Source organism: Ursus maritimus, unplaced genomic scaffold (genome assembly GCF_017311325.1).
Source record: "Ursus maritimus isolate PB19 unplaced genomic scaffold, ASM1731132v1 scaffold_34, whole genome shotgun sequence".
In the NCBI taxonomy this organism is placed as follows: Eukaryota; Metazoa; Chordata; class Mammalia; order Carnivora; family Ursidae; genus Ursus; species Ursus maritimus.
Genome location: NW_024426008.1, coordinates 5,185,716 through 5,193,580, shown reverse-complemented (window position 1 = coordinate 5,193,580; position 7,865 = coordinate 5,185,716). Strand labels below are relative to the sequence as shown.

The window sequence follows — 7,865 nt, the reverse complement described above, 5'->3', positions numbered from 1 at the left end:
CTCGTTTTTCCTGATGAATTTGTCAGTTTTTAGTAATTTTTTTGTTTGCTACAAATTAGTCAATGAATTGTGTGTATGAGGGACTTCAGGAATTCACTGTCCTGACTCAACAGGGAATGGGTTTGATTGCTCGATAGAGATGGTTATGTTCATGGTAACATTCAGAATTGATTTCAGTGTCGGTGATGCTTTTTGAAAAGCAACATTGTAAAAAGGGTGAATGGATAGACTTATTTCTCTACTGTTTTTGTACTCTTAAACTGTTTTGTTGTTTGTTAATATTTTTTCTTTTTTTCTCTTTTTATTTTATTTATTATTTTTTTTATGGTATGTTAATCACCATACAGTACATCACTAGCTTTTGAGGTAGTGTTCCGTGATTCATTGTTGTTTGTTAATTTTTTTCTTTCCAAGTGTTTTTTATTTATTTGTAATTGTACAAGTAAAGTTGATACATTTTGTGGTTAAAAAGAAACTGTATTACACATAAAGCTTGTGTTTTTCTTGTTTGTGAATATTTCAGATTAATGGTTACAGATCTATAATATTCTTTTTAATCAGTGCATGGTATTCGTGGTAGAATCTATCTTAATTACATTTAAATTTCCATATTGATGGGCATTTAGCTTATTTCCCATATTTCATCACTCCAGAAATTTTCGATGAGTGTCTTTGCACGTGCCCTTTGTACCTGTGTACAGGTGAAAAGGTTATCTTAGAGTACATAGCAGGAAGAAGACGTTTTTGCTTATATGGTTTGCACGTTAAAAAACAGTTATACCGGGATGCCTGGGTGACTCAGTTGTTAAGCATCTGCCTTCGGCTCAGGGCGTGATCCCAGGGTCCTGGGGTCAAGCCCCACATCAGGCTTCTCCTCTGGGAGCCTGCTTCTTCCTCTCCCACTCCCCCTGCTTGTGTTCCCTCTCTCACTGGCTGTCTCTATCTCTGTCAAATAAATAAATAAAATCTTTAAAAACAAGAACAAAACAAAAAACCAGTTGTACCAATTTATAGCCACTCCAGCAAAACATACCATGATATTAGCAAACTTCTTGTTTGTTTTTCTAAAAAATGGTAGGTCATTGCTTTTTGGTTTGCCTTTCCCTGAGGACTATTGGGTGTCTTCTATGTTTATGGGACATTGTATTTATTTTTTGGTGGATTGCCTGTTTATAACCTTTGTCTATTTTTCTATCGCATTTTCCTTTTTTTCCCATTTTTAGTGTTTTTTATTTTATTTTTTCTTAATGTGTTTGAAAGTTATAAATTATGTTTCTGTCTTTCTGGAAATACATAAGACCCAAATAGTCACCACCCATATTAAAACATATTTTTCTTGTAAGTCTCTAGAGAGAGCTCCCAACAAGACAGGAAAGGATAGTTTTATTTCCTTTCACTTTCTCCCCCATCCCTCAGACTGTTGTCAACTAGGATTTTATTTGTAGATCGTTACTTGACTGTTGTGAAGATTTACTATTTCTTTGTACATATCATTAACTTTTGTACCCTACTGCCTTTTGGAGTGGCTTTTCTTTTTGCTGGTGTGCATCCTCTAAGAATTCTTTCAGAGAAATTAAAAAACATAAAAATCGTTTAAGTTCTTGCCTGGTAGAAAAACAGATTGTATTTGTTCTTCTTGGTGGAATTGGCTGAGTGTAAAATTCTAGACCCGGAGAAATCCTTTTAGACCTTTGCACACATTGTACTATGTTCTTGTATTCCCTGTTGCTGCTGAGAAGCTCGAGGCCAGTCTTATGCTTGCTTCTTGACAGGTAACCTATGCTTTTCTTTTCCTTCTAGAAGCTTTGAAGATTTTCTCCTTTTCTGTGTTATCCTAAAATTTTTACCACAACGTAACTAGGTGTGTGTGTGTTTTAAAAAAATTATTGTTTGACATGCAGCCTACTCTTTCAGGGTTTTTGTCTGCAGTTCTGGAAGAGTTTTCTAATTTACGTAGATCGTTGTTTACACGTAGGGCTCTACCCTCCATACCCCTCAGCCTCAGTAGCACTTTCCATCCACTTGTCCTTTTGTGCTGCATGATGGGGAAATGGGTTGACTCACTCCCTTGGTCTTCAACTATTTCTCCAGATATTGAATTTTTCCCTTTTAACAATCAGTTTCTAATTTCTGTAATCTCTAGTGGTTGGGGTTTTTCTTATAACTGAAACAACCTTTCTTGTGTCGGGGTTCACCATACTCTAGGATGTCAGCAGCTCCTAGCAGTACTGATTTTTTCTGGTGAGGTTCCTACACTTGGTGTTTCTCGTTGGATGCTGTGTCTGCAGTGAGTGGGTGGGAACAGGATGTGGAAAGGCTCTTCCTCCTATTGTGTCTAATTTTCTTTTCTTTTTTTTTTTAATATATATGTATATTTGTTATTATGATATGTTAGTCACCATACAGTACTTCATTTGTTTTTGATGTAGTGTTCCATGATTCATTGTTTGCATATAACACCCAGTGCTCATTGCAATACGTGCCCTCCTTAATACCCTTCACTGGGCTACCCCATCCCCCACCCCCTCCCCTCTGAAACCCTCAGTTTGTTTCCCAGACTCCATAGTCTCTCATGGTTCGTCTCCCTCTCTGTCCCTCCCCTCATTTTTCCCTTCCTTTTAATGATCTCTCTCCTATTCCTTATGTTCCACAAATGAGTGAAACCATATGATAATTGTCTTTCTTTGCTTGACTTATTTCACTTAGCATAATCCCCTCCAGTTCCATCCATGTTGATTCAAATGTTGGGTAATGATCCTGTCCGATGGCTGAGTAATATTCCATTGTATATATGAATCACATCTTCTTTATCCATTTTTCTGTTGAAGGGCATATGGGCTCCTTCCACAGTTTGACTATTGTGGACATTGCTGCTATGAACATTGGGGTGCATAGGGCCCTTCTCTTCACTACGTTTGTGAATGTGGTGGAATTGGCTGAGTGTAAAATTGGGGTAAATACCCAGTAGTGCAATTGCTGGGTCATAGGGTAACTTTTTAAGGAATCTCCACACTGTTTTCCAAAGTGGCTGTACCAACTCGCATTCCCACCAACAGTGTAAGAGGGTTCCCCTTTCTCCACAACCTCTCCAACATTTGTTCTGTTGTGTCTAATTTTCTGAACCAGTGGCCCCGAGGCTCAGCTGAGGCGGGGCTCCACCCTGCCCTGCGGTCTGCCCCTTCAGTCTGGGATCCGCCTAGAGCCTCCCTATTTTGTGCAGCGAATACTTATGTGTCCCTTTGGGGCTGTGCTGATTTTCTTTAATCTAACTCTCTCACTTTCTCTTGTTCAGGGGTTTCTCATGGTGTCTAATCCACTAGCGGTATGCTTTCTCACATTCCAGCATGGTTCTAGAGTTTGAAAAAAATTTGCATAATATCTAGAGATTTGAGATCAGAGGGGAAGCTTCAGTTTGGGGCTTCGTCTTATATTACCTTTTTTCATCACGGTTTCCCAGTTTGGGGTCTTTAAAGCGAAGTTAGACCAATTGAGCAGTAGATTTATACTAGATTTATACTAGTAGATTTATACTAGTATACTGTACTGTACTAGTCGGTTGGATTTAAATTGTTTCTGAAAGTCCATGCTAAAGAAATCGAATAATAAGCTACTGTCTTCAAGTTAGATGTCTTGTTTAGAGCGTGGATTTGTGGTTGGTTGGCTTTTCTTTTACGTCTTGCCCTTTGCAGACTTCTAAAATAAATCTGTTGTGTTTCATTACATCACAGATTCATGGAGCTCATCTTCACTTTTTTTTTTTTTTAATGCAACTTGTTAGCTAAGTGTAAGAGTAACTCACAAGAGTATTGTATGGTCTTGTGTGTTCATTTCGTCATTGTAAGCCAACAATATGCCAATAACTATGGCTATTGCATTAATTCACACTGGTAACATTTTAATTTCAATAAAAAAGAACTACTGAGATTCCATTCCTTTATTAGGTGGGCTTTCTTTAAAAACTTCCCCTTTTAGTATTTCACATGTAAGTATTATATTAACAAACTCTCTCCATTGTGTAAACAAAAATACATCCTCCATTGTGTCAGTGTATCTCTTGAACATAATAGCCATTTGATCAATGTTTGCTGAATTCATCAATTAATAAATGCATGAGCCACTCATGTTATAGTAATGATCAGTCAGACCAGATTTTTATATAGTGGTGTAGATATTTCAGTTACGATAACTTAAAGATTTATATGATTCTAGCTAAATTATTCCATATATTAGCATTTTGTTGTTCCCTTTGAAATTTCCCTTCCCATTTTGGAAGAGTCTCATGTTCCTTCTGCCCTTAGTGATTAAGTGAGCCTGGTAGGTGGGGCTGGGAAGTTTAATGGCCCTGTTACCATTAGCAGCACGGTCAGAATGTCTCACAATATTTTTCTAGCAGCCCCTCCTGCCGAGAATTACTGTAAATTTATTCATGCTGGGAAACATGTTGTGGTCTGTTTCTCCACAAGGTCCTTTTTAACCTTCGAGAAACTTTATTAATTGCAAGGCAACACAGCACATTCATCTAAAATTTCCACATTAATTGGGGAAAAAAGGGTCGCTAGGCACACTGGTTCTGAAGACAGAAATGGAATCACCCAACTTCTAAAGAAAGGTTATTTTGCCAAGGTTGTTGAGCTGATGTAATGTAAGAATGCTCCCACTACTTAGCTCGATCTTCAGCACACAGACCTCTGCAATACAGACCTTTCAACCATTTCCCCTCGCTAAATGGGATTACTGAAGAACAGGATACTTTATACTTTAACTTTTTTATACTATAATTAGGATTTAAATCTCTGGAAGAGAGTTTCTTCAGGAAGTGTTAATAGTGGATGAGATGCTTGCTCTGTTCTAGGTAGATGGCAAATATACATAAGAAGGGCGTATTCCTCTGGGTCATATCGAAACAATCCCTCAACCCATTTTACTAGTAACTGGTTACCATAGAACATGCTAGTCCCACAGTGAAGGTAAGGTGGTCATTCCCTTGATGTTTAGACAGTACGGCTGTTACATAAAACTTCCTTAATGGTCCCATGAATTGAAATCAGTCCTGCCTTTGGTTTCCTCGTTACTCGTAACAACAATTTCAAATTTCCACTTTCCCAACCTTCAAACTTTCAGTGTACAGATTCCTTAAGACACATCAACCAAATATTGTTTATGACGGGAGAGGTCAGTTCACAGGTGCCTGGGAGAAGAAGGCTGGTTCCTTGAGGTAAATTGGTTTTCCTGATTTCTTCTTAAGATTGACTTTTGGGGGTTGCGCTGTGGTTTGTACACATCTCCTTAGCATAGCGGATTTGTACCTAGTCCTTCTTGGTTTCCAACCAGGAAACTAGACCAATAGCAATTCTGCTTTGTTAGCGTTTATAGAAGATTCGAAGGAAATGCTGTGTCAGTACTCTGGAAGTTAGATTGGTGTAACATATTCATTTCTTACCACCTTAGCAGATTGACTTGTTGTTCTTTTTCTGAAAAACATACACGAAGTCTGGTTTACTACTTTGCTTTGCTTTTACTGGGGGTCACGTTCTGTCTCCTAAAATATAGCAAGCCACACAGGGACCATTGTTTTCCTTTATCTTTTTAGAATGGCAAATAAAGCTGTTTTTTCCTAACCTGTCAGCCGCTGACACAGTTTTTGTGTTTAGAAGTTTCCTGGTTGCTGTCACTGTAATGACACAGCTCACACAAGCATAGAAGCACAATTTCCAATTTGGGCTTGGAAAGTCACTTTGCTAATTTTCTGTCATTTTTGTAACTGGGTGTAAAGCAGCTCCTTCTAAATAGGTCAGGCTCGTTCTGGCTTCTTTCCTGGTAGTGAAATATATATGCTTTAAGAGAGAAATTGGAAGATATGCCAAAACGAGAGAACGTGAGAGGAGAGGAGAGAGTAGACAAAAATCATAATTTACTTGAATATCTTACACACGGAATGATGACCGAACACAAAAGGAACAGAGCTCAAGGATCACTGAAACAAGATGAGAAAGAGCATAATCCCTACTTACAGGTGGAAAATAAAACCCGGACCCGACCCAGTTCACTCACTGCAAAGCTGAGTTAATAACTCAAAATGATTAGATGTTAGTTTTCCCCAATTATTAAAAAGTGAGACCCTGCCTGCTTGATTTGCTTTTTATGTTTTTAGGGATCATTCAACCGAATTTATCTTTACTTAATATTGTACTAATAATGAGCATTCCGTATCCCTTTGGAAGGGTGATAAAGGAAGAGAGTGAACCTGCATACTTTGAACTAGTGATCCTAAGACGTAGTCGGCTGTCCAGAAGTGTGTGCTCGTGGAAGGAGCAGAGGCAGGGCTGAGCCCAGGAAAGGAGGCAGCCAGTGAATGCGTTGGTTAAGGCCATGGACAGAAACTTGACGGTCCCACTCACGAACTGTTTAGTTGTGATACTCGATAAGCTTTAACTTCATCTGGAAGTGGGGATACCAAGGACACCGACTTTCAAGAGTTTCTAGGGCGCCAAATAAGCTAATATGGCAGATATTGCAGGTGAGGTCTGTCACATTTGAAGTACTCAATAAACATGAGCTATTAATGTTCTTACTATCATTGATATGAATATGTAGCCTTAAATATATTTTACATCTAAATTTAAATATGTGTATCTCTTATGTTTTGTCAAATTACTTCAAATGAAAATAACAAAGCCACAACAAGATACCAGAGGACAAGGGTGTACTCAGAAAAGCTTGGGGACTGTAAGATCCATGGAAGTGACTGATTCCTTTAGAGCAGGACTTCTGAGAGCTTTTAATATGTGATGTGCATAGTGAACATCTGGAATTCTAGAAGTTCCTATAGGCTCTTATTTCTTTAAATCTTAGATTCCCCCACCACTGAGAGTCTCAAGGAGTCTGAGTTTAACAGAACACACTTTGGGGAAAGTTCCATGGATGAGATGATTGCTCAGGCCCCTGCCAAGTTTGAGAATAATAGCCGTAGACACAAAAACCTAGTGAGCAATTGTCCAGCCAACACCCATCATGTTGCTTGCTACTCAAAGTGTGTTCTGTGGAATGGGGAGTTTGCTAGAAATGAAGACTCTCCGGCCCCAACCCAGATCTACTGGAGAGAATCAGTGTTTCTGATCAGATCTGCTGGTGAGTCACATGAACATCCAGTTTGGGAAGTCAGCCTTTTCACCTCGTGGTTGGTGATTTTCTGCCGAGGTCCGCAGGCTGGTATGTCCTTTCTGAACACATCCGGGTCAAGAGACGTTGACACAGAGGTGTCTGTCTGCCTGGGTGTCTGGTCAACTCTTCTCTCCAGTGAGGTTTCTCAGAGTGTGGAGGAAGACCGCTCGGAAGCTTAAATCAGGGTCCCATGACAGGAGGGCTAGAAGCTCTTGGAAGCATTGCTGAGCTTTGCTCTGTACTTGTGCCGATTTCAAATCTTATTAAGCCAGGAAGTAGTGCCTGGCAAATGGTTTATCCTGCCTTGGCTGTTCATGCGTCCCAATTCATTTTTATTGTGCTAATTAAACCTCAAGTGATATTTCAAGTACAGATTGTTTTTTCCATTATTGAATCTTTGGCCAGCATATTAATGCTTTAGAATTAACGTGAGTCAGATGCTTACTCATTTGTGGAAGACTTTACATCTAAAAGATCTAGACTTGGCCAATTTTGCACAGATTCCTTTGGAAACTGCTGTGACAGGGTGATACAATTTCTCTATAAATAAAGGAGACTCATTCTTCCTTCACAAATAGACACGTAATTATTTTCTAAATGAACTAAATTCTTGGGTTATAGATACATATTGGTATTTATGTTCTGTGCTAAAATGGATATATGCGGTCTGGGAAGGAAGTACACTGTAGTGGTGAAGATCTTGA

At 38.9% G+C, this 7,865-nt stretch overlaps 1 protein-coding gene across 1 annotated transcript in view; it reads left to right on the top strand.

Moving 5' to 3' along the window:
• Nucleotides 1-7,865, top strand: part of NTRK2 (neurotrophic receptor tyrosine kinase 2) — a 130,856-nt gene that overhangs the window by 35,791 nt on the left and 87,200 nt on the right. The window lies entirely within an intron of this gene.